At 44.8% G+C, this 27,103-nt stretch overlaps 1 protein-coding gene and 1 long non-coding RNA gene across 8 annotated transcripts in view; one reads left to right on the top strand and one right to left on the bottom strand.

The window, feature by feature from the left end:
- The window catches only part of LOC144753643 (uncharacterized), a 125,431-nt gene extending 115,560 nt beyond the window's left edge, over positions 1–9,871 (bottom strand). The window contains exon 1 of the long non-coding RNA XR_013594451.1: positions 9,771–9,871. This is a non-coding gene — a long non-coding RNA (uncharacterized LOC144753643). The remainder of the gene's footprint in view (positions 1–9,770) is intronic.
- Positions 9,872–9,900: 29 nt separating this feature from the next.
- Positions 9,901–27,103, top strand: part of HIPK1 (homeodomain interacting protein kinase 1) — a 700,213-nt gene continuing 683,010 nt past the window's right edge. For 2 of the 7 annotated variants that reach the window (XM_078644415.1, XM_078644411.1), the window contains exon 1: positions 9,930–10,312. The gene's annotated coding sequence lies outside the window, so the exon portion shown is untranslated. Of the gene's footprint in view, positions 10,313–27,103 lie in introns of all 7 variants that reach the window. The other 5 variants (XM_078644414.1, XM_078644417.1, XM_078644416.1 and 2 more) reach the window with 5 other exon arrangements.

Below are 27,103 nucleotides of genomic sequence, written 5' to 3'. Positions count from 1 at the left end.
ATTGGTCACATGTGAGAAAAGCTTTAGAAGAATTGAACAAGCCATTGAGAAGGCTATGGAAATGGTGTACTTCAATGCTACTTTTAATACAGAGGCTGTTGTTGACGCTAGGCCCTTTGGGTTAGGCGATATCCAAGTAGAAGTTTGTCTCAAACAGAAAGTCTTCTTGTAAGGAAACCCTTTTACACTAGTAATGGATCATCACGCTTTACTGACTACCAGTGGTGGCTCGCAGAGGTAGTGCTGCAGGGGGTAGGGCGGGGTGACGGAATGGCAGGGTGGGGGGTAGTGGAGTCTGACATACAACGGCCAGGAGTACAGGAAGTAAATAAATAAATAAAACTATTTACCTTGCGCTTGCTGCATCGCCAACTCGGCGATAAATAGTTGTATTTATTTATTTACTTACTTTACTCCTGGCCAACATATGTCTGACTCCACTAACCCCACGCCCTGCCCCCGCACCCGCCTCACCGCCCCGCAGCACTCCCTCTGTGAGCAGCCACTACTGACTACAGTTGGCAAATCCTCGCATTGAACTACAGGGACTACGGTTATAAGAGTATAATTACACCATTACGCATCATCCAGAGAAAGATCGTAACCCTGCTGATTACTTTCCAGAGTATGTCCCGGTGCTCCCTCCTAGATGGCTGAGGCCTATATCAATGTCATTGTTTAATGAAACACACCAGTTGCTATTTCATTAGTCCAGATTATCACTGCCATGAGCCATCATAGTGACATGTTAAAGCCGAAGGTTATAATTACACATCAGTCATGGAACCAACACCCTCAACCACTCATCAGTGATGGTGAATATCAAAAATACAAAATTGTCATGGATAAATTGTCTATAACTCAGGAAGGAGTTATCCTGTGAGGGTCGAGAATTTAGATTACATAGAGTCGGAGACAGAAAATAATTGAAGTGGACCCTGAAGGACATCGTAGAATCATTGCCACAAAACAAGCTCTCAGAGACTGTGTCTGTTTTCAGTATCTTGATGACAGGGTTGAAAAGAAATTAAGGACCTGTCATATATGCAACTGCCTTTCCACAAAAACTACCCACAACACCTGAGCATCTCAGAACTCCCAAAGCATGCATGGGAGATAATAGTCATTGACTTTTCAGTCCACGTGACAAAGGACTTCACCTGCTAATGATTATGGACGAGTATTCACGATTTCAATTAATTGAAGATCTTTCGTCTACTACACAAGAATGTGTCATTGACAGGCTAGATTGCATCTTTTTGACATCTAGCCTTTGAATATAAAGCATCAAAAGAGCACACCTTTGTGGCCGCAGGCCAATGGACTTGTTGAGAGGTTTATGAGTATCCTAAAGAAAGTAGTGCAGCTGCTAATCCAGAGAAGCTTGATTTGAAAACTGCGTTGAATTCTACCTTGAAAGCTTATTGTTTGACACCCCACTTGACCACAGGTGAAAATCCTGCTACATTGATGTTCGGGAGAGCAATGAACATCAAGTTGTCTCAATGGACCAATCAGAGAAGGAGAGATGAGAAAGCAACTCATGAGAAAGACTTGGTGAGCAAACAAAAGATGAAAATATATGCTGACCAAAAACGACATGCAAAGAACATTATCTTTAGGAAAGGAGAGAGAGTGCTTGCACAACAGATGCAGAGAAAATCTGATGCTCCATTTGATGCAGAACCTTTTCAAGTGGTGTCTACCAAAGGACACATGGTAACTGACCAGTGCCCTGGGAAGTCTATTACTAGAGACTCTTCTCACTTTAGGCCTTTAATGAATCATTTATCAGATCTAAATGTTGAAGGAGAGACTAGGCCGAGCCTTCAGTGACTGCAGTTACCTCTACACCGCTGACACAGATCTTGGACATTGAGGATGACAGTTCCCAGTTTCGAAGAACAAGATTATGTCGAACAATTAGAGCACCAACTAAATTGATTGAAGAGATTTAATTGTACATGTCTATCGATCTATATGTTTTGTAAAAAAAATATTTATTTAACAGGGGGGGAGATGTAGTGTCTTGTGAATTAGAAATGAAGGAGCCCTTTTGGATCCAGAGGGATTCTGTAGAACTGTGATGTAAGTGTTAGAACAGAATGCATGGACGGTTGGTTTAGAATGTTGAGTTTGGAGTTACATGCAGATGAATAAAGATTAGTTAACCTAAGCTCCATGTGTGATATAGTCATTGGCGGGTACCCAAACTGGGGAGGACACTACAGTAAGGACTGCGACAGGGAAGAAGGATAAGGAGGTAATAGCTTATACAATGTTGTACTTACATTCCAGAAAAAAGTATTGACTTGAAGAAATACATTAAGACCATTACTGACTTATAGAGAGATTTGAAATGGTTAGAAACAACAGGGGGAGCAATAGGGAATAAATGTTCTGCTATAGGCAGATGGTTTGGAAACTGATAATTGCTCTTTGTGGATTATTCTTGTTTGTAATCTATAAGGGATACAAACGAACACAAGTAAAAAAAAGACTGAAGCGAAAGAGAGCACACATGGAACAAGAGGATACCAGAGCAAATACTATGATGACATGAAGTTTCTGGAAGAATGCAGAAGAAAGATGATGAAGACAAACAAATTGTGATTTGTCCATCTGATAAGAAGATCTTAATCTTGATGTGATGGCTTGATTCGCCATTGGGGGCTGGTACTGCGTAATTCTAGCTCCACCCTTACATGTCACAAATAAATTATATAAATGTGCATTTAGCTTGTTTGTTGTGTGATCTAACAACATTAAGGTAAGTGTTGCACTTGACATCAATATTAAAGTGTACTCAATCTATATGTAAATCAATCTTGACCCTGCGCCCAATGGGAACAGTCCAGCCCGAACTGCCAGGTCAGGTACTCCCTGGACTGGAAACAAGCATCCTAGGACCGTGCGCAGGGTCAAGACTGATTTGCATATGGCTGGGTACAAACTGGAATGGCATGGTGAGCAAAAAAACTATGGATTTAGGCCCAGATCTCAGTACTGGGGTGAATGTATGACATTGTTCTGCATTCTGTCCATCAATTGTTCTTTTTGCATTTGTCACTTTGAGTGGGGGGGGTGTGCCCAGACGTGGGTCTCGTGCTCTCCATGCCACTGGAGTCAAGCTATTCTGGCTGATCAGGGCTGAAAGCCCGACATCGGTCCTAGGATGCTTGTTTTCAGTCCATCAGTCCAGGGAGGACCTGACCTGGCAGTTCGCCTGGACTGTTCCCACTGGGCGCAGGGTCCAGACTGTTTTGCATATGGCTGGGTCCAAACTGGAATTGCATGGTGAGCAAATAAACGATGGATTTAGGCCCAGATCTCTGTACTGGGGTGAATGTATTGTAGAGAGCCATCCGGGCTCTTTCATACAATGTAACACTGATACACACATGCATACACCCTTTGGGGCGTGCTCGACCTGAAAGGAGAAATAAACGGCAGGAGACCGCTCGGGTCCTCTGGCCAGGTAAAGTATAATGCTGTGGCCTATCGTGTGTCATCCAGCGCTGCAGCGGCCTTAGGTGTCCAGGACCCACTGCGCTACATTGGCGACGAGGCCAGTCGCTTCCAACACGTGCACCGCCTCATCTGTGTCACCTTGCTGGGAGCGCGCGGAGCCCACTTGCGACGCTCTGCCATCATCAGTGCGAAGATCCTGCCCGCGCCCACATGCGCTGACTAATTCAGCTGAGGCCGGCCCCCGCCCCCCTCGAGCGCCGCACTGCTGGACCCACACGCCGCTCAGCACTGCAGCTCCTGCTGGCGCCCTGCACCCGCAGCACGCCTCCCCAACGCCGCAGGAGCGTGCTCAAGCACGCAGTGTGCACGTGAAGAACTACGCAACCGGTGAGTGCCTGGCCAGGCACATCTGACCCGGCTGTGGCACATTGTGGTACTGCAGGACTCCTGCACCTCCTGTGAAGCGCGAGAGGCCCCCCTGTGACTGGGACATTGCCCATCAGCCACGTTCTGCACAGTGCTGTGGCCCACCACTACGAAAGGGTCCAGGAACACGAACCTGCCAGCAGGCCCCTGGCAGCCAGCACAGCCCTGCGAATTCCTGCTCACACGCTGGAGAGGGAGATCTGTGAGCCCTGCACCATTCACTAGGACCACTCCTCATCTGCATTGCTCCCCAGGCTGGCAGATAGGACACCTTCTGCCCCAGAGCACGTTGAGGGACAGAGCCACCGCCCCAGGAGATCTGACCAGGAGACCTGCACTCCCACGTGGCCACGCGCCAACACACAGCTTGGCTCACAGGACCCCTAATGCCAGAACCGTGCAATGGCACCCATGCACGAACACGGGTCATGAGCAATCAGGCCCAAGCAGGTCAGCAGGCCGCAGTGGAAAATGCAAATGTGGGTGCCAACGCACCCCCCTCCGGACACAGCCATATGGCTGTCGCCCCACTGCTGCCATTCAGCGAATCAGCAGACCCCACAACGGCGGCTCCTCGGTGGAAGGCGTGGGTTGGACGGTGAACCACGACTTCAAGGGCACCAGGGAGACCGATGGCACCGTGAAGAGGTCGCTACTCATCTACTACGGAGGCTCAGAAATCTACGATCTCTTCGAAACGTACCACAACACAGGCAATGATGAAAACTACGAGGCGGCGCTCAACAAGCACTTTGACCCTCAACTTAGCCCCGATTTTGGGAGGTTCAAGTTTAGACAGGCGTCGCAGTCGGATACTGAGTCCGTGGATATGTTTTAATTGCGACTGCGCAGGCTAGCCGGCACGTGCACCTTCCCAGATCAGAGAGAGGAGATACGCGGCCAAGTCATCCAGGAGTGCCCCTCAAAACTGCTGTCAAAGCTGATCCTTCAACAGCTGGGAATCTCCCTGACCGTGATCCTTATCTTGGCCCGGTCTCATGAGTTATCAGACGCCCGGGTGGGAGAGATGGAAGCTGCTCTGCACAAACCCGTCTCAGTGCCACACGCATCCAGACATGGGCCCATAAAAGAAGGGAGGGTTGAGGCAATCCAACGGCGCCCCAACATGGCTCGCCAGGCACCAAAGACGGCGACCGGAGGACCATGTGGCTACTGTGGAGAGGACCACTCGGCGACGGCCGTGTGCGGAGCAAGAGGAAAGATGTGCTCCTGCTGTGGGAAGATGAACCACTTCACCAAGGTGTGTGCAGCGGCCGGTTCAGGCAGGCTTCTCCGAGGTCACGGGGAATATCGCAATGCCTGCACCAGGTCTCACTTGATGACACGCCGTCGACAGGGGACGACTCGCCACTGGAACGCTGTCTCACCCTCGAAGATGATGATGTTGAGGTGTTTGTTGGTTCTTTTGTCAGCAGGTCCGACAAACACCGGAGGCCACCACCGATGTGCTCTGTCCTGGTAGAAGGAACAGCCTTATGGGCACTCATCGACACTGGCGCATCCTTCAACGTGATGGACTCGGAGCAGTATGACCGTCTGTTGCCACGCCCCCTGCTCGCACCCACCAAAGCCCGGATATACACTTATGGAGGGACAGATCCACTTCCCCTCCGAGGTGTCATCAAAGCCCGTATCGCCAGCGGAAAGCATGTCACGGAGGCCTGGTTCCACATTACGGAAGGGAGAAAAGGCACGCTGCTCAGCTGCCACACGGCAGAAGACCTGGGTCTAGTCTTCTTTGCCCACCAGATCCATTACTCCCATGCTGAAGCCATTTTGAGGGAGTTCCCAGCGCTGTTTACTGGATTGGGCAAGCTAAAAGGGAAACGGTTCAGGCTTCATATCGACACTACCGTGTGGCCAGTCGTCCTGAGGCACTTGTGCCATTCAATCTCCGCCTGTAAGTGGAAGAAGAGCTGAAGAAGCTGGAGGACCTCAACGTGATCGAGAAAGTGTCCGGTCCAACACTGTGGGTGTCCTCGCAGGTCGTGGCTCCCACACCAAAGCAGCCCGGAGCCATCCGGCTCTGTGTGGACATGAGGCTACCAAACATGGCTGTCAAGAGGGAACGCCACATCACTCCCACCATGGACGACATAGTGGCCGATCTGAATAGAGCCAAGTGGTTCTTGAAGCTGGATTTGAACGATGGGTACCACCAGCTGGAGCTCGAACCCGAGAGGTACATCATCACCTTCTCAACACACGTTGGCCTCAGGAGGTACAAGAGACTGAGCTTCGGGGTGTTGTCGGCAGCCAAAGTCTTCCAGAACCCTATCAGGGAAGCACTGTCGGATCTGCAAGGCGTGATCACCCTGAGCGATGACATCCTGGTGTTCTCGAACACCCTAGAAGAACACCACGCCCACCTTCGGGCCACACTCCAGAGATGACTCGAAGACTGCGGAATGACTCTTCATAAGGCAAAGTGTTTGTTCTACCAAGACTCTGTTGATTTCTTCAGATACACTTTCACCAGGGACGACCTACAGGTGGACCCCAAGAAGGCCATGGCCATCCGAGCGGCCAGCACCTCAAAGAACCCCACGGAGGTACAAAGCTTTCTTGGCATGGCCACATACTGTGGCAGATTCATTCCAAACCTGGCCACCCTGTCAGAACCGCTCCACACCGTTACACGCAATGACCACAAGTGGGAATGGACTGTAGCTGCCAACACGGCATTCAACAACATCCAGGCAGCAGTCCTGGACAAGATGGTTATGGCCTACTTCCACCCGGGGGGGCACACCGAGCTGATCGTCGACGCCAGCCCGGTAGGCCTTGGGGCTGTCCTCCTTCAAGTGCATGGTCAGGAAACCTGGAGACCTGTGGCGTACTCCAGCAGGGCACTCATGGACACGGAAACAAGGTATGCCCAAATTGAGAGCGAGGACCTTGCGATAAAATGGGCATGCCAACATTTTCATTTATATCTATATGGACAAGAATTCCAGGTGGTCACTGACCATAAACCATTACTCCCGCTCTTTGCAGGGTCGTCTACACTGGCACCCCCAAGAATAGAGAGATAGGCCATGCAGCTACAGGCATACACTTTCAAAGTTGTCTTCCGCCCTGGGGGACACAACCCGGCAGACTACCTTTTGCGACACCCGGAAGCCATGCAGCCTCAAAGGTCACCAGCGGATGTTGCGTACTCTGAGACGTTTGTGAGAATGGTCTCGCTGGAAGCGTATCCCACAGCTATGACGCCTGAGGACATTGGCTACGCAATGGATGAAGACGAGCCACTGTCCCAGGTGAAAGCTACCCTTCTGAGCAACGGTTGGGCAAACTTCATAGACGGGGCACCGGCACTCAGAGCGGAAAACAGTCACGCTCGGCAACAGATCAATCAATCAATCAATAATTCATCAAACCCTTGTAGAGCGCACTACTCACCTGTGAGGGTCTCAAGGCGCTCAGGGGGTGGTCGAAGCTGCTACTGCTGGGACAACCAGGTCTTGAGAAGTCTCCTGAAGGTCAGCAGGTCCTAGGTCTGACGCAGGAGGATGAGGAGGATGTTCCATGTCTTGGCGGCGCGGTGGGATCTGTCAAGTACGCCATGAACTAAGTGTGGGAGAGCAGGTAGTCGTCTTGAGGGGACACGTGATCATCATCCCGAAGAGGCTACAGCGGAGGATCCTTCAGCTGGCGCATGTCGGACACCAAGGGATGGCAAAGAAAAAAGTCAGGCTAAGGAACAAGGTCTGGTTCCCAGTAATGGAGTCCATGGTGGAGGAAATGGTGAGGCAATGTCATGCCTGCACAATCACTAGGGGAGACCCGGCGCCGGTGATCACTGAAGAGCCCAGCGAAACCCCATGGACCAACATCAGCCTTGATTTCTGGAGTTTTCGGGATGGGCGCACCATGCTGATGATGGTCGACTCATTCTCAAAGTTCCCGCTTGTGAAGGGGGTGGCATCAACGGCGCTCACGAATGTCCAAAGAGTCCTAAACAAGACTTTTGCACTCATGGGTCTGCCGGAGGAAATTCGGATGGACAAGGGTCCCCTTTTCCAAGGATGGGAATTCCAAGAGTATCTGGAGAGAAAAGCAATCCACCATCGGAAGATCACCCCTCTGTGGCCTCAAGCCAATTGGGAAGTGGAGCGCCTCATGCGAACACTCAACCGGACCCTGCGCATTGCTATGGACCAAGGTGAAGATGCAGAAGCGTCACTTGATCAGTTTCTTGATGCCTACCGGCAGACGCCACACAGTACCACCAAGTATGCTCCCTCTCACTTGCTCTTCACGAGGCCCCCGCGGCACAGCATCCTGACAGATCCAACATGGAAGCCCCCAAAGCGGGACAACAAAGCTGTCCAAGCGAGACGAACCAGGACCAACCAGAAGGTGATTGAAGCCCGCCGGGCACAAGAGCCGCAGCTGAAATTAGGGTACCATGTTGTGGTCAAGGGCAGACACCCTGGCTGGAAGTTCAGGACACCATATGAGCCAGAAGGGTGGACTGTAGTGGACATTCAAGGAACCATGGTCACTGCCCAGAGAGTGAAGCAGGTTGTCACCAGGAATGTGTCCAGTTTCAAGAAGATCTATGATCAGAACCCTGGCCAAGACGAATCGGAAAGTCCCGACGATGTCCCAAGTTTCACCCCACCTGGCTCGCCAGGGCTGATGGTGTCTTCACCGCAGAGCACGCAAGTGGAGAGGGAAGAGGCTGTCCCCGAGCCTAGCCGGCCTAGTCCGGGATGGTGGCTTCGTCCCCCCCGAGCACATCGTCGGATGCAGTGGTCAGTTCCAGCTCCCGGAGCCAGAAGTGTGGTCTCCGGACGAACCATGCGCTCAAAGACTGAAAGACTTTGTGTGCACCTCCCCATGAACCTGAAGAACCTGATGGTCGGTCACTGAAAGAAAGGATGATGAGGAGAGCCATCCGGCCTCTCTCATACAATGTAACACTCATTCACGCATGCATACACCCTTCGGGCGGGCTCGACCCAAGGGGATAAATAAACAGCAGGAGACCGCTCGGTGTCTTCTGGCCAAGTACATTATACTAATGTGACCTCCCGTGTGTTATCCAGCGCTGCAGCGGCCTTAGGTGTCCCGGCCCGTTGCGCTACATGGATGACATTGTTCTGCGTTCTGTCCATCAATTATTCTTTATGCTTCCAGATTATATCAATTTTGTATATTTTTATTTGAATTTGTGGGGTTTTGCTGCGTATAGAAGAGGAAAAAGTTGTGGCTAGTGTTCACTGTGCTTTGTCTCCCGGTGTAAGTGTTTCAATTTAATTGAAATACCTCGTTTCATGCGCCAGTAGCTTATACAATGCAGTTTTTTTATCGAACCATTATAGGGTTAGCTGCAGTCCTTGATTTACAGTGACCTACTTGACTACAAGTACGTTAAATTACAACGTTATGAGAACAACGGATTGTTGTAAATATCTTCTTTAAGCTCATAATTGTAGCCATCTTATAGTGAGGTACAAAACGGGCGGTTTATTCACTGAATCAAAGGAAGGAGACGACGATAAGGTCTTGTTCTTCATTTTCTGCATAGAGTGTTGATGTAGCTGAAATGTTACCCTGATTCTAAAAATGACATTTCGTGTTCTGTTCTAAACTTACTCTAGCTTTCTTCCTTCCAATGTTCTCATCAAGCAGTCATGAGTCCCGACCTTCTTGTCGCTGTCGTCTTATACATACATTACATAAGGTTTGAAAGTGCCTAAGTATCGAGTGTCATTGTACAATGGAAGTACTTCTCTTTTAAAATATTTCATATAGAAACAGCAATTCGATTAAAACAACTTTAAAACTTTATTCAGAATGTTTATTTTTCCTACATGTGATGTTCTGCTTGGCCCACTTACCAACAACATTTTCCAATCGAACATGGCTGACTTTTTGAAGCTCATCTATATCGTTCTATGCTTCTTGTCCTTTTTTCTTGTCTGACGTTAGGCATCGAAACGTTGGTTCGACTGATGGATTGGTAAACCTAGCGCTGCTGACGCACTTGAGCAGCCTGAGGGGAAGAAGAGAAGCTGTAGCTCGGTACTTGACTGCTTCTGCCTGGCTGAGCTCGCTGGCTTCTCGCAGGGGCCCGTGAATAGGCCCTGCTGTTTCTGCCGCCGCCGTCGGTGCCTAGTAAGCCGGGGGAGGGGTGAGGTGCTCCGGGCTGACTGCCCACGGCCCACGCTCCTTTCCCCCGGTGCTGCAGCCGCTCATCCTTCGAGCTGGCGGTGCTTCCCCAGTCTCCCCTGAAACCGCTGACGGTCTCGGGTGGGGGGACTGGCGGCCTTACCCCGGTGCTGATGCGTTCCCCTGGAGGAGGATGAACCGGTCCTGGGGCTCCGGATCTCTGAGCAACAAGGCAGACCCCGCCCGTGGCTGAGGGAAACGGACACCAGCGGTAAGTTTAGGGTTGGGGACGGGTTTCGGGGTCGAGGCAAATAAGTGCAGGGGTGAGGAAGGTTCCATTTCGATGGGTATTTCATATGCCATAAGTGCAGTGCTTTAACGAGGTGCTTCACTGTGATCTTAGTTACGTGAAAGACCGGTAAAGAGCCCAAAATATGTGTGACATCGAGGCCAGGCACTGAATCGAGAGCATTTATTGAAATAACAGGACAGATATGTACGGGTTAAGTGCGACGACGAGTGCAAGCACAAAGGTGCTGCCATAGCCATAAAATAATCTTGCCCATTGTGGTCACCCCTTCAGGAGATAAGACACAACTTTAAAATCGGGTGTAGCAGTGAGCAAATGCATAAGATAGGCACAACGCTGAAATTGTGCACTGGAAAATGCAGTGTTTTTACAGGGCATTTAAGACCCAGAGTGCAGAGAAAATCAGACCCAGTTAAAGAACTTTGCGGATTTGAAGATCCTGAAGAGACCTATAACAAAAATACTATAGTAACCCAAGGCCCGATAACATTTCTTCTTAATGAAGAAAAAGGAGAGGTTTTCTGTATCAACAATTAAGAAAACAATTGAAATGTTAAAACTTACAGGGGCAGCTGGACTAGATAATTTATCTGCTGTAATAATAAAAGCAAATATCACTTGATGGTGCATCTAGCTTCACATCCTTTTTTATGAAATCCTCCTGACCGGAAGATTCCCGGATAGTTGGAAGGGACGGTAATGAAACCCATAAACAAACAAGCATTGAAAATGCAACCGGTCTCGCCTTTTATTAAGTTAAAGCCATTTGTTTTGCTATACAATACCATTAGCAAAGCAAATGGCTTTAACTTAATCAAAGGCGATACCTATTGCATTTTCAATGCTTGTTTTAAAAAGTGTTAACGGGACAACTTTTTAGGCACGAGTGCACATTGTGCAGGATAAAAATGCTGCCACTTAGAAAAGCAAGCCAATGGTGGACCCCGTGCTCCATAGCATGCTGTGGTATGTGGAATAAAAATGTAAATGATACGCTGACAGACCAATGAAGAGAGAGGACTATAAGCCCATATGCATACACACAGACATATATATATATATATATATATATATATATATACACACACACACATGTATAAACTTAATTAAAATCAAATGGACTCGTCCCACGCCATACCTTAAAATTGTCTTCCAGGTGCACGGCATCCTTCCTCAATAAATGTGTGGTGGCGATCATCTCAAATACCACATTCGCCCACGCACCTGGGATTCAGGAGTGATGCACACGTCTGCACCAACACGTGTACACAGGATCAGGTAGCCGAGTGCAGATCGCAGAGCCCAGACAGGACCTGGCCTTCCTCACCTCCTCGGTGTGTCCTGGGGTACCGAAGCACGCCCAGCCCTGCCTGCCCTTTGATGACGGCATTCCAGCTCAGGACGGGGCTCGTGCACAGAATGCGAAACAAAGCTGCAAAAATGCAGCCTTACAGCTAGGGCTGCACAATTGCGTCTTGGGTATGACCTATAGAATTTTGTTCGGTCGTCCCCGGCTGAAGTCACGTTTGGCCTGTCGCTCCTGAGCACCCCCACCCGTAACACGGCTTCCCGGGGACTGAAAGTCAAGGTGCGCCCGCGTTCAGCTACGCTTAGTGTGAGAACTCGGGTAATGTTCGGCATGTTCGTGCAAACACTTTTAATCGTTGTAGGTACTCGTAAAGAGATTTCTCGATGTGTTAGTTAATGTGTGCTTACATAACATGACAAAAATTCCAAAGCATCCACAAGGGTTATTAAAAAAACAAGCATTGAAAATGCAATAGGTATCGCAATAGAAGAGTTTAACATTTTTCGTTTTGCAAATGGATGAGTGGCGTTGCGTGGATGAGTGGCGTTGCGTGGATGAGTGGCGTTGCGTGGATGAGTGGCGTTGCGTGGATGAGTGGCGTTGTTTGTGTGAGTGGCGTTGCGTGTGTGAGTGGCGTTGCGTGTGTGAGTGGCGTTGCGTGTGTGAGTGGCGTTGCGTGTGTGAGTGGCGCTGTTGTTTGAGTGGCGCTGTTGTTTGAGTGGCGCTGTTGTTTGAGTGGCGCTGTTGTTTGAGTGGCGCTGTTGTTTGAGTGGCGTTGCGTGGTTGAGTGGCGTTGCGTGGTTGAGTGGCGTTGCGTGGTTGAGTGGCGTTGCGTGGTTGAGTGGCGTTGCGTGGTTGAGTGGCGTTGCGTGTGTGAGTGGCGTTGCGTGTGTGAGTGGCGTTGCGTGGCGTTGCGTGGTTGAGTGGCGTTGCGTGTGTGTGGCGTTGCGTGTGTGAGTGGCGTTGCGTGGATCACCCACAAACCGGGATTGGTAGATATGGCCCATGGGAGGGGGTAGGACCTGGAAGTCGCGGGTGAAGAGCTGAAGCGGAATGATCGCGCTGGGGGTGCGAAATCAAGGAAGGTTGCGTAGGGGTAATAGCTAGGGAGCAGCGCAATGATCAATGAGGTGTTGGGTATGTCGGGAGAGCAGCAGGGGGCTGTGCGAGGGAGGACTGACGTGGGAGGGGGAATGGAGCGCATGTCATGAGTTGGGCTGCGTGGGGAGCGTGCTAGGTGGCCAGCGAGGATCGGGCTGGTCAACAGGTGTGGGTACCCGGTCGAGTTAGGCTCACCTGGTCGTTCGAAGTCGGGAGGGAGAAAGGGAATAATCGAGTGGAAAGAGTGGTCCAATCCAAGGGGGATCCGTTGGATGTGAGTCTGCGCAGTTATCCAGTGTGGATCGGCAGGGTGGAAATGAATCTGGGAGGGAGGAAAACGGCATGGGTTACAGATGTGCTCCGCGACCGGAGCAGGAGGCATGACGGGGCAAGGGGAAGTTAAGGCTCACCTGGTCGTTCTAAGTCAGGGGGGGGGAGAAAGGAAAGAATCTAGTGGACAGAGTGGTCCGATCCAGGGGAGATCCATTGGATGTGAGTCTGCGCAGTTATCCAGCGTGGATCGGCAGGCTAGAAATGAATCTGGGAGGGAGGAAAACGGCACGGGTTACAGATATGCTCTGCGACCGGAGCAGGAGGCATGACGGGGCAAGGGGAAGGAAAGGCTCACCTGGGAGGAGGCAAGGGAAAACCAGTATTGGCGGAGGCTGAGGCTCCGGTTCCGTTGGACAGGTTCGTAATTGCAAGGGAATCCTGTCTGGTGTGGTAAAGGCGTCGATCCGTGAGTGATCGGCCGGGGATCGAGAGTAATTCAGGAGGCGGAAAGGGGGCTAGTTAGCGAACACATAATCGTGTCATGGAGCGATCTCGTGATCGGGAGCAGAGACGGAACACGTACCTTAAGCGGGGTCTGTCGTGGAGTGAATCCAAGTTGCCATGGAAACGCCGGCAACAGTGGGAGGTTAAAAGTACTTGGAGGGGAGTGGCTGGGACTGGGGTGGGCGGGAAAAGGCCGTGACGTGTGGGGGGGCGGGAACAGGGGAACCTGAGCTACTGTGTGCTGGGCGTGTACCAGGAGAGGAGGCAGCAATCCAAGTGCATATAGAAACATTAGGCACAAGAACAGGCTAAAAAGAGTGCAGATGTGCAGGTTAGCCCGTGGCTCCTGCATAAAGTATTGACATGTAGCTAAACCATACAAATAAAAACCGGCATGATTATACAACAATTACATACAGTTACAGCAATATTCTTGTATTTAGCAGGGAATTGCATAACAATTACATATAATTACAGCAATAATCGTGTGTATAATTTGTGTATATGTGGGAGCACATGGGAAGGGGTGGGGGGAGGAGAAATGCGACACGGCGGGCAGGGGAGGGGGCGGAGCGGGGAGAGGGTGTTAAAGCAGCCGGCTGAGGGAACTGATGTGCACGAGCTTTTAAGCTCAATGCGCATGCGCATTGAGCTTGAATTTCACGGGCACTGCAAGGAATCGCCACGATTCCTTGCAAGTTGGTTAAAGACTGTTTAAGCCCCAATAGTCTCGCAAGCTCGATGCGCATGCGCATCGACAGGCGATACCTAAAAACGAGTAGAGTGTAGTGCTCATTTTGCGCCTATGGTGGTTGCCGGCACTAATTTTTTTGTGTTGCCGGGACAGTTTTCACCATCAGTCTCGAACCAATTTTAAATAAGAAGGGTGGGGTGGGGGGAGGGGGTGGGGGAGAAGAGACATTATGGAGTAAGATAAAAATAGGGAAGCGTCGAAGAAGGTAGAAAGAATATGGGGTTCGGGCCACATACGCAGACCGTGAAACTGGGAAACGTGGTTTGGGGCGTCGGATCAACATCTTATGATTCTGGGCATATCACGTAAACGTCCTGCGCCTAAAAAAATGATTATGATCCTTGTGCAATGTAACTGATGCTCATGGAAAGCGCACCAATACTTTCAGGTCGAGTTCGCGCTATAAAAGAAGCGCGGTCACGAAAGTGAAGGAGGACCGCACTGCAGCCGGAGCATGGGGATCTCTTGTCTTTAAGGGGCCATGTCTTTCTAGTTAGAAACACATGGCCCCATAAAGATAAGAAAGTGCTTTGCGACAGCAGCAAAGCAGGCGAGCCAGTCCGGCTTGCAGGCGAAAGGGCGTGAACTAAAAACCCTCATTTCCAATGGCAGTCCACCGTTAAGCATAAACGGTGACGCCAGCCAATGGAAATGAGGGTCGGGGCTTCAAGCCCTCTTCTGAAACTCCTTGTTCACAATAAATCTCGCCGAGGCGACAGCACTTTGCGCTGCAACACCACGCGAGACCTAAAAAGGCGTACATTCTCACCCAGGAATCTATCGACAAACAAACCTGCTAGATGTCAGTGGAAATGTCTTCTCAAAAGTTCTCTTGGAGAAATTGAGGGAATGGGCAGAAACAAATGCAATCATCCCACAAGAGCAAGGAAGTTTTAAAGGGGGCAGCACTCGAAGATTGATCACTGTTTAGTTAATGGGCCATTGCTAAGAAATCAATAGAGTGGTTTGGAGTACTATACTGTTGTTTTGTAGATTTTAGTTCTGCATTTGACTCAGTTGATCTGGTTTTGTTATGGAAAGCATTAAAGAACCATGGAACCCTCAATGATTTACTTTTAATTCTACAAGAGCTCCATAGGGATAGTTTGGCCCTAGTAGAACTCGCCCATGAGGATCAATATAAGAAATGGTCTGAGACAGGGGTGTGTTTTGGCTGACCTTCTTTTTGGCTCACCTCCCTAATATACTCACTCAATTGAACAGTTTCTGCCACAAAATGAATGGCAGATATGTCACACGCATTCTTGGACTACTGTAAGTTAATATGGAAAAGACCAAAGTACTCCTGATAGGTAAGAAAAGCATTAGATCCGCCTGGGCTGTTAATAAAGTTAAAATCAAGACAGTCAGGGAATATAAATACTTACGCTGGAAGGATCACCTAGCTTCCATACAAGCAAAGGCACTCTCTTCAGTGTGGGGGGGCTGAATAAATGGGATATTCGCTATGGGGGTACCTCCCTGCGACTAGTGCTGGCAGCCTATCAGGGTATGATAATGCCACCGTTCCAATATCGTGCTGAGGTAGTCGGCATCAAAGGCAAAAAAGCTGGGACCTCAAAGAAGGAAGGTGTCTAAAAAGGTTGCTAGCTCTCCTCCCAGCTACTATGGTGCATGCAGTTAGAGTAGAAACGGGTCTACCAGGAAGGACTCACTTGGCATGTGCAGAGATAACAACATTCTGGATAGTAATAGATTGCAGGGAGATTTCTAAAATCTCTCTGCTATGCAAAAGGGTGATATTGCAAATTGAAATGACCAGGGCAGAAGTAGTTAGAGGAAGTGTTTATAACTGCTGTATGAAATTTAAAAATAAAAACAGCAGATGGTATTGAATGTGCAGGGAGGGATCAGCAATGCTGAGTTTAGAAGAGTAACAAAACAGATTTCCAGATAGGAGGATTTAATCCACCTAAATAACTAGACATCTGTTTCCCACCTGATGAATTCATGGATGGGAGATGAGATCTTTACCTACCTGGAGAAACTCGCTAATGTTCAGATGAGTCGAAGTCTCTTGAGGTTTAGATGTGGGGTAAACCAATTCCTGATGTCAGAGGTGCATGGGATTCTGCAAAATAAAGATAACATCTGTAAATGTGGCCTCAGCATGAAGGAAGATCTAATACATATATTATAACTGTCGTTGGTTTTTAGCTCGACAAAAGTCTTTTTTTTTTTAAAAACTTGTTAAAAAAATCATGATATTAAGGTTGGGGGCAAGCGATCAGATTACTAGTGGAGATGAGATTCCTGGATGTAACGTGTGCTATGTGGCCATTTCTATTGTCTGTAGATACTTTTGTATGTTCAAACTGATATATTTATAATGTATTATGAGAAGCAATATTTATATTTCGTGTAGGCTTGGGATAAGTAGACTTGTATATGATTGGATGAACTTTGTTTTTTAACTATGTCTTATCATGAGTGTTGTTCAATTTTAACCATTGATTTTAACTGTTACTTACATATGTTTTAAGAATCTCTGTTTAAAAGACTATGGTCTAAATAAACGTGTTTTTGACTGACTGAAGATTGCCACAACAGTGTGCACGAGCTAGTACAGCATTGGGTTGAATACGTAATAACTTGTTTACGTGGTTGTTGGCATTCTTTGATTTAATAGTACTCCATTTGGCGAACTTCACTAGGATAGAAGGCTGAGATGTGCTTGCTAAGGTTTTAACTGGAGACCTGTACTTTATAGCCTATGATAGTGGTGAGCATTTAAATCACTGAGCCAATTATTGGACGAAGGACCAGTAGTAATAGACACATTGCTCCGTTCAGTGAGCAGTGGCGCTTTTCAGATGTAGCACAGGGATCGTGAGAAGCAGTAGGATCAGCTAAAATTAGGTTCTGTGCTGAGGACGGATAAAGCCTTTGTATACCTTAGAGTACTGCTCTAATTGTTGGATAAGTGAAGTGCCATGGAAAGGTACACTATGGGGCATGGATGCAGCACTCAAGAAAATGTACTAAGGCAATGCGAACATATGCCACCAATTACAGATCCAAGGATGTGGTTAAGGTACCTTGTAGTTCCAAAATCATGTACATCATTGATCTCCTGCAGAATAGGTCATGGACATGGAGGGTCATTGCATTAAATTCATGCAAAAGGCAGGTTCGCCCTGGTAACCTTAAACCTTTTGGTGGTGATGAATGTGTTTTTGTATGTGCCTGCATTGTTGGTCATTATGATCCTTCAATCCAACAACAGTATTTATACATAGCATGTTATGCTCTTCTTCTCTATACATGAATAATGTGGGGGATTTTTCATATGTATTTGTTTGGAAAGCACACATGCTTAACCAAAACCAGGAGCAAAGGGTTCGATTTATTTAATGAGGTAAACTGAAGAAGCCTTGTGACTATTAATGGAGTCAGTTTTGCTGTATTGTGGTAATAATGAGGATTGATCTTTGTGCTGTAGTAATACATGCTTGTTGATTGGGAATAGGTGCTCATAGTAATGGGTTATTGGCCCATATTTATTTTCACAGACATGGCATAAATATACATATATACTTAATCTAATGGTTGATTGCTTAAAACAAATCTGTGCTTTTATAGCACCCATCCTTATTATAGTGGGCTTTTCTTTGCACTTTCAAATTGAGCAATCTAATTTGATAGGCAGGCACGTGATATTATTACTTGCCCTATTATGCCATGTTTTCTTCAAACTGGAAATCCCACGTACATAAAGATGGCAGCTTCTTCATTAGCAATCAGTGTGTTTACTTATGTAATCTCTGATGTAATGGTCAGCAAAGACTTTTATATCCATTTGCTCCTTCTAATTTCACAATGTCTAAAATATGCATCATCACTGGAGACACTTGTTCTAAATGTTCTTCCTGAACTGCAAACTAACATTTAGAACTGGTTTGTTCCAAAATAAGGACCAGGTCTGTAATCTGTTTTTTTGAGAGTCTAGCTATTTATCTGTTTTTACTGGTTTAATTATGAAATTTGTTTTTGTTTTTAAATCAGCAAACCGCTTTTTTTCAGAATATTAAAATTATTTTCTGTACAGTATCTCCTTTAGGGTCATAAAAGTGAAATTGTTCCACTTTAGTGGCACGCATTTTATTATGCAAGTGGTGCTGCTGGTAAATTAAACATAGGTAAATCTTTAGACATTTAAGTAATTGTCATATGCCTGTTGCTTCAACTGCCTTCACCTTGCAAATCCCATGTTCCCCTCAGCTCTTAAGCTAGTGCGACTACTGTTGTATGTCCTGTGCTGGTGCCAGTTCTGTCAATATGTGCACCCTCTTCAATTATGTTGGTAGATAGTTGTGTGCTATCTATATGTAAGCAAAACCGCAGATATGTACAGTACATAATTATACTAATTTCTTTTGGCTAAACGTGGGGTTGATGGTGTCGAGTGGGATTGTTGTCTTTCTGCTTCCAGATAAGTCACTATTCAACTGTGAAGTCAACTCGTCTTATCTCTTGTGTGCCGTTTAGGTAACCTTACCTTTCTGACCTTTCAGCTAAATGTCATTCTCAAGTAAATTTAAAATACCCCCCCCCCAAATAAAAAATACACAACACATACATACCACCTCATAACAAAAGCTCCCTACTCACGATTTAAGAAAAGGATTGTTGCGAATCTATGAAACTGATTGCGTTACATCCATTTTTTAGCTTACTGAGGTGTAAAAAAAACACCCCCAGAAAACGGGTTAGTTAACTGGTTTGGTTTTACACGAGTACCTGCACTTGGTAGATCCGTGTGTGTAGTAGATGTCCAAGGAGAATGGATTTGGTTGTTGGAGAGTACTGAGAGACAAAATGCACTTTAATCTTTCTCCGCTCCCTGCCCCCATGACACCATAAACTGAACCTCTTGGCTGCGTTTGACCTGTTGGGTGGAAAAGAAAACAAACTCTAGAGCACTGACCGGCTCATGACGCCATTTGTGTCATGGTTTCTTTCATTCCAGGGCTTTAGGGTTGGGTTCTCGGAGCAGCTGTGCCCTTTTGCCAGTGTCTCAACTAATTATGTAGTCCAAGTTGATTTTTAGGGACAAAAGAAAACGGATAAGTTTTCTCTGCAAAAAGATAAACGAGTTCACCATGAGGTGGATCCATTGTACCATGGCTCTCAACTACTTTTTCACCATGTATACGGGGTAATTACTGCAATCATGCATGTTATCATTTGAATAAATAAACTAGCTTTTTAGTTAACAAAATCTGCCAAACCTAGTTTGTTGAGGCAAGACTTTCTTCGTGTCTTTATTTTGAAACGATGGCAGTCAACCTGAAAATATGTCCTTTCTTAAATGGTCCGTCTACACGAGTTACACAGCAGTGGTGCTGTCTGCAAGAGGCCGCAACTACCAGGCTTGCCTCTCTTGGTGATATAAATATATTTTTATAAGTCTTGTGTGTGATAGACTGGAGTACAAAGTAAAGCATTTGCCACAGTGAGTATAAAGGGGTTTTCTGATACGTTTTAAAAGTAAACGTACACATTGCCCCTTCGTTGTCCACAAACATGCCGGCGGCTTTGCTTTCTTCTAAGCCTGCATTTTACCTTCCCTCAGAGCTCTAACCCCTCCCTTGTACATTCACGGCGATTACCACAGCAACCCATTGTCTGGGCATAAATAGGATTATGACGTCTGATGCTATCTTAAACAAATGCATAGTAAGCGGCCGTGATCCGGTCTTTATGGAAATGTTTTGTTTATTAATTGGAGCTCAAGTATAGGCTGTGCAGCAGCGAGGGGCTGGACGCCTTTCTTACACATACACACCTATTATTGGGACCGTTTTGAAAAGAGTGCTCATTAAGATTTAACTGTTGCCTGCTGTGTCCGTTGACCATATCGCCCTATGAAACCCAGTGAAATATGTTCCTTCGGGCCTGTAGGCTGTATGTATCCTTTTGTTCCAAGCTGTGCAGAGCCTCTTGATGCAGGTCGAGCACGAGTTTAATGTGGCCCACATCATGAGATGTTAGGAGACCCACAATTTTGGAGTGGATGGAAGGAGAAGCACGTGCCCCATGGTGTGCATTATTCATTTGGTGCCATTTCGGTCACATAGCGATTAACAGTGGCAAACGGTTTTGGGCGTTGATCCAGCGCTCTGTTTGAAAAAACTGTCTCAAAAATACTACCTATCACCTCAATACTCACCATTAATCATGCAACACCTATAAAGGCCCATAACACCAATGAGACAATTTTGAGCGACTGAATCAGGTGGTTTGATTAATAAAATCTATTCACATATTATTTACAATATTCTATACAACTGCAGTCTAGCTATTTTACCATGGTTTAAAACATCATTTATTATTATTATTATTAATCAACCACTTAAGGCGATTGAATCAACTGATGGAAACTAGACCATGAATAAACAAGACCAGCTTGTCTTTTCAAATCTAATTTTATTAACTTTATTTTTCATAAAGAAGAATAGCATTTACGTTTTAAAATCTTTATTTTATAAGCAATCAAGAAAGCAGCATTTTAATGAGGAAATGAATTAATAGACTGACATTTTCAAAGCAAGCTCAGAAACATGAAATATTAGCAGAATAACAGTTTCCATTCCCTAAATCTATTTCTCACTTCACCTAGAAAGGAAAAATCAAATTAAAGTCTGCTGTCCTTACGTGCGCCAAAAGTCCAACAGCATGTCATGTCATTCAGGAATCGGAAAAGCGAGCTTTTTTTCCTGCTCCTAGTGTCAGGTTTTATACCTTTCTTTCTAGCTAAACTTTCTACATTTTACATTCTTTAAAGAAAATCCAAGCTTTTCATTGGCTGTCCTGTGTCAGACCATGATTAGGTCATCTCCGATTCTTGACCATGTCCAGGCTTCACATGAGCCCTATTGTCCTTCATTTCCACATCTTTCAGCTTCCTCAAAAAAGTAACTTTTCTTCGAGTTTTGAACATCCACTTCCTAGCCTTGGCAGACACTTTAAGTTTCTGTCCTTGAGCCTTTTCTTCATGAGCACGTTCAACTCAACCAAAGAACTGCTTTTCAATTAACAATGACCATGCAGTAAAAATCTTCACACCTACGCATGTGCATAGGCTTCACTCTGGACAAGCTTTCGCGTCTGCAGCTCTGTCAGCCATGTTTTCTGAACCACCTTTAGGCCTCACTTTGGAAACTATTATTAAACAAACACAAGACATCAATTAATTAAAGAATTGAGACCCATTCCGTTACCCACCCCCTCTACTAATTAATCCTGTTAATTATGTTACCTAGCAGAAGCACAAACAAGCAACATTATATTTACCTTTCCTTTAAGAACTGCACGATCTCCTCGAGCTTTTGTCACAGAAAGACATAACAGAAGCACACAAAATAAGCACATGCCATTAGTTAAACCGCCGCATTTAATACTGACAAAGACAATAGACAAGGTTAGCTTATTATTTTTCTTTGCGTTTGCAACATAAAGCACATTAGTTTATCCCGCATGTACTGATGAATGTATTCTTAAACTAAATTGATTAGTAAATTCACCACAAGCTCATTAATTTAATTATTTGTTATGGGAGATTAACTTCACAAGTTTGAACAAAATTTTGTTCTTCACCTTGCTTCATCAACTCCCTCATCTGGTGATTTCTAAATCACCAAAATAATACCCTACATTTATAAATTTTCAACCCTTGAACATGTTTTGGACTTTATTAATATTAGTATTTCTAAACTTTAAATTCACCTGTTTTTCTGCATTTTTCATATTGAGTTCTCCGAAACTCTTCTAATTCTATTTCTTTTTCCTTCTCCTTTCTAAGTTTGCAAATTCTTTTCTTTTCTATATTTTCTTCTCTTGTGTATCATGCAACTCATTTTTAACAAAAGTATCACTATAGCTATGACTATTAAAGGAAAAACTATTTTACCTATAATTGAACTACCAATCTCTTGAAACCAGTGTTTAATTGCTGCAAATCTTTAACTTAAACGTTATGAAAAAATATCGTCTTCCAAGGGTTCAACTTCATTATGCAATTCAGTAATGTTCTTAATATACATCCCTATATTCTGACTTTTGTCAGGTATGTAAGTACAACAATGTTGAACATGCAAAATTCCACAGACTCCACCCTCTTTTGCCAGCAAAATGTCTAAAGCAAGACGATTTTGCATTACCATAGTTCTCATAGAAATAAGCTCTGTATTCACTAATTGAAATCCACTTGCAGTATCTGTTGACAATCTATCAACAATTGTAGACATTTTTCTGATTTTGTTTGCATTCAGGGTTATTCCTACCATAGGTATTAATGCACCAAATATGTCTCCCATTATTTCTGAAAAGCTTCTAAATCTATTCAGGTGATTGCTAATTTCAAATGAACCCTTTGCATTTCTATCTACATGAAAAAAAATTGGAAAATCTAAACCTACTTAACATGTCCCATACCAGTGATCTGGGAGATTGTAATAAGCTTTATTCCCACAAACAAAATAAATTCCAGGAAAAATCGGATCTTTGCCTCCTTTAAATCCCCAACCAACTATAATACGATAAGTGTCTTCACATTGACTTGCACCAACAAAATAATTATCAAACAAAGTATTATCTCTTCTTATACAGAATTTTCCACTAACGGGTTTATCTATGTGAATTGCAACAGTTTCATTTCTACCATTGAGTTTTTCATCTTCCATATTATGCTTTTGCAAATAAATAATAATTCATCACCCTGATATGCCTTCAAACTGTCAGTTCCAATCGTTCCAATTATTAATTCCTCTAAATCTGCTTTCAATTTTGCAACATCAAGTAACTTACATTCTGGGGTTTGCGTTAAATCTATTTTACTCAGACTCTTTTCCCGAGTTCCATAGTCAGATTCTGCACCAGATGGAGTTAACTTTGATTAAAAGTTAAATCGGGCATCATTGTTTTCTCTCGACAGTCACTTTCTGTATTTCTGAATTTAATGTAACAGTTAAAGCTGATTGCCTAATTTCTTTTTGATCAAATACTGGAAGAACAGGTCCAATCGTTACAGGTACTGTTACTGCTTCCATGCTTTTAGTTAACTGCTGTATTAATTCATTGGTAGAACGATTATATTCTGAGATATTTGGTAATTCTTCATGCCTTTCTGTTCTTTTTCCATTTCTTGGGGTTTCATTTCTTTGAACTGGCGTTTCAATAAAATTTCTATTTTCTCCTGATATATTTGAACTACATCTTGTTTCTACTCTTTCAGGTGTTTTTCTATAATCCTGATTTGTTTTAGTAGATGTCTCATCATTAATTTCTCTTGGAGGGGCACTAGGAGAAGTCCATGAACAAACTGGTTGATAAGGTGGCGGTTTTCTAGTAAAAATTTCTTCTACTACCGCATCTTCTGAATCACTTTCTTCACTAATATTATTTTTCTTTTGGGCACTCTTTTGTCCAGTTACCTCATCAATTAGTCTCACTGGGTACAAACCATCACACATGTCTGCACTTCTCCAACGACGCATTCTATCCTCATGTGTTTCTCTATCAAGACGTAATCCTGTTCTCCTTGATATCCCTCTACTCTCTCGTTATAATTCAAAAAAATTTTTTGTTCTTCACATTGCTTCATCAGCGTATTTCACTGATACATCGTTAGTACACAAATGATTTTTTGTAAGCACTCAGCAGATTGATATTAAACATATTTTGCGGTTACATATACGCTTTGAATTTACTCTATTCATTTTGCTCGAATTGTTATGGTGCAGACTCCACACATGCATAATCCGTTTGTGTGTCTAGTACTTTGCATGATGGCGCTGGTAAAATATCAAATATGATTTATTTTCCTTAGAGATGATATAAAGTAAAAAGTATCATGACCTTTAAAGTGTAATCCTAATTGTCGGAATGCACTTCTTTACATCCGATTCCAAATTTTAAAGCATTTTATTGTTTTATATTTAGCCATCCTTTGGCCTAATCTTGAAAATGCATTTCAAATTTTACTCCATTAACATTGTTATAAACTTATAATAAACAAGTGTATGCCTTTATTTCTGTAAACCTCTCTAAAGTACGAATTTACTTCTCTCACTCTATATTTATAATAAGACGGTGCGTTACTACGTCCTCATAACGTTCGTAAAACTTTCACGAAATGCACCTTGAGGCCTGCCCAAATGTGTCTGCTTTGGACTATATCTAGCTGTAGGACTGACAGTAGTTCCCTTCTAAAGCTTGATCCTGTGTGTGCTAAAGTTACAGTCTTCCTGTTTCAGATTATACTTTGTACACTGGTAGTATTCTATAGCCCCACCCCCCTTGCAAGCACTTTCTACAGTGTTTTTATGCTAGATTTGACTAACATTTTTTCGCGAGCATGGAATTGGGCCTTGGTCATTGGGCTAACAAAAAAGCCAAGAGTTGTGGCAAGTTTTGGCAGTCCCCAGCAACCCTCTCACATACGAAGTCGCTTTTGTTTATTGTCCTACACTGCCGGGTATCCTAACACTAGAAGGGACACCGGTGCTCTGCCTTCTTTTGAATTCAGATGCACCTCCTTAAGGCGAGCGCTTATCTTTGGAGATGGCATAGAGGCCACTCTGTTCTCATTTCTTTTTAAACAGAGTGTAAGGCTTTATAGTTGTAGGACTAAAATATGCTGTCTCCTCAACAAGGCACCTGTTTCTGTGCGAAGTTCTAAATTGTCAAGCTATTTATATGGAGCTGACTAGTGAATTGTTGTAAGTATTACTATGTCTTGTGGGGAATCTTTTCTTTAGAATGTATTACATCATAGAATGTACTAATAGCTGCTGGTCCTAGAATGTTGTGGAGTCATTCCAGCTGTGCCTGTGTTGGTGCTGCCAGCACCCTTATTTCCTGCACTCTTTATCTTCAATAAAAGAAGAATTACAAGTTCTCACGTGTGGATGCTTACTACAAATTTGGCGACGGGCTGGCGAGAAGCACGATTGCTCAAAGACAGAAAGTGCATAGAAGCCTGCGAAACCGGATTCACCGCTTAGAAAAACCTGTAGGAATCTACGATCATCAAAAAGAAAAGACGCTGGACAACAGAAGCTGCGAGAACTTTCACCACTACTGAGGAGTAAGTGCAACGTTGTATTCGGACTTACAGCTGGAGCAACTGCCTGCTTCAAAAGACTGTTCCCTGTACGCTCAGCCATCCCTTTTCAAATCCTGCATCTTCAGCGCTGTGGAATTCCATCTTCATGCTCTGTCAAGGCTTGTGACCTCAGCGCGGTACTTTGATGCTTCTCTATGTGCGTAAGTGAACGTCAGTGCACGCAGAGATGACACGCTGCGGCCATTTTGGTTGCCATAGTAGCACCACAGCAACTACCCGGCATCTGAGCTTTGTTTTAATGATCGGAACCTCGTTTTCGCTTCAAGGTAATAAATCGCATTTATTATTTTAATTTCTTCAAGCAACTGCGATGGTGTGCTGTGGAGTAAAGTACAGAATTAACAAAAAAAAATTCAATTAAATTTGTTAGTTTTATTTGTGAGAAACAAGCACACAGTTTACTTACCCCTATATTGTTTCATTACTACTTCACTAAATGCCTACTACGGCGAGCACCACTGCGAATGTTTCTTCTGGAGAAGCTTCAGGGCATCTTCTGCACATCAGTTCCCCAAGATAATTTTTACCTATTCCAGGTGAACCAACTGTTGCATGGAACGATTGGAAAGAGTATTTCATTAATTACATTGCGAATCTAGAAGATGTCAGTGGTACCTTTTTATCTGAAAGAAAGAAAAGGATCCGTATGTTGTGTCTTGGTCCATAAGGACTTCGGGTGTATAACCAGCTAGAAAAACAAGACCGAGTTGGAGGTGATATAGACGTATTCAAAGCGGCTAATCTTGATTTGGATGACCATTGTTCACCTAATGTTTGCATTGCTGTTGCTAGACATTCATTCTTTAATCGGAAGCAAGAAAAACATGAAAGTATTGAGGATAATGTAGCAGAATTAAGAAAACTGGCTATAAAATGCAGATTCGCTCAATTACATGATGAACTTATACGTGATCAAATTGTAATGTACACAAAAAACAAAAGCATACAAGATAGACTATGGGTCGAGGATGAAAGTTCATTGAAAGATATTATAGCAATGGTCACATTTAGCTCATGAAAAAAAAGAAACTGAAGTTGTTAGTAAAATTTCGGATGGAAAAATCAGTTGCAAATCCAGCAAAGATGTTAAAGTTAGTGGTAATAAAAAAGAAAGCGTTGAATATAAGAAAGCTAATAAGCTAGTGTGTTATAGATGTGGTAGCCATTTTCATTCGGCAAATTTTCAAAAATGTCCAGCAAGATCAACTAAATGTTTAGTATGTGGTCTAATAGGACATTTTGCTAAAGTCTGCAGACAGAAGACGCATATGAAGACAAAAGGCAAGGTCTCCTGTATTCAGGAAGCGGATCTTGATACTGATTCTACTTCTGGTGAAGAAGATTTACATATCGAAACTAACAAAAAGAAAAAAAAGTTTTAAACATCTCAGACACTACTACCACAAAACCAATGTGTGAAATTTCATTAGGTGGTGTATCTATTCAGTTAGCTGCTGATTCTGGGTCCCCCTATACTATCGTTGCTCGACATGTGTGGGAGGAGCAGTTTGTTTCTCAAATTGGTAGTTGGCTTGAACCACCTGACATCACTCCAGAGAGCTACACGGGAGAGAGAATTGATATTCAAGGTTTCAGATTACTTGTTTTTAGGTTTAAAGGCAGGCATGCAACAGGAAAACTATACGTTGCCAAGGAAGGACC

The sequence above is a fragment of the Lissotriton helveticus genome, chromosome 5_1 (assembly GCF_964261635.1).
Source record: "Lissotriton helveticus chromosome 5_1, aLisHel1.1, whole genome shotgun sequence".
NCBI classification, from domain to species: Eukaryota; Metazoa; Chordata; class Amphibia; order Caudata; family Salamandridae; genus Lissotriton; species Lissotriton helveticus.
This window is presented reverse-complemented; position numbering and strand designations above follow the sequence as displayed.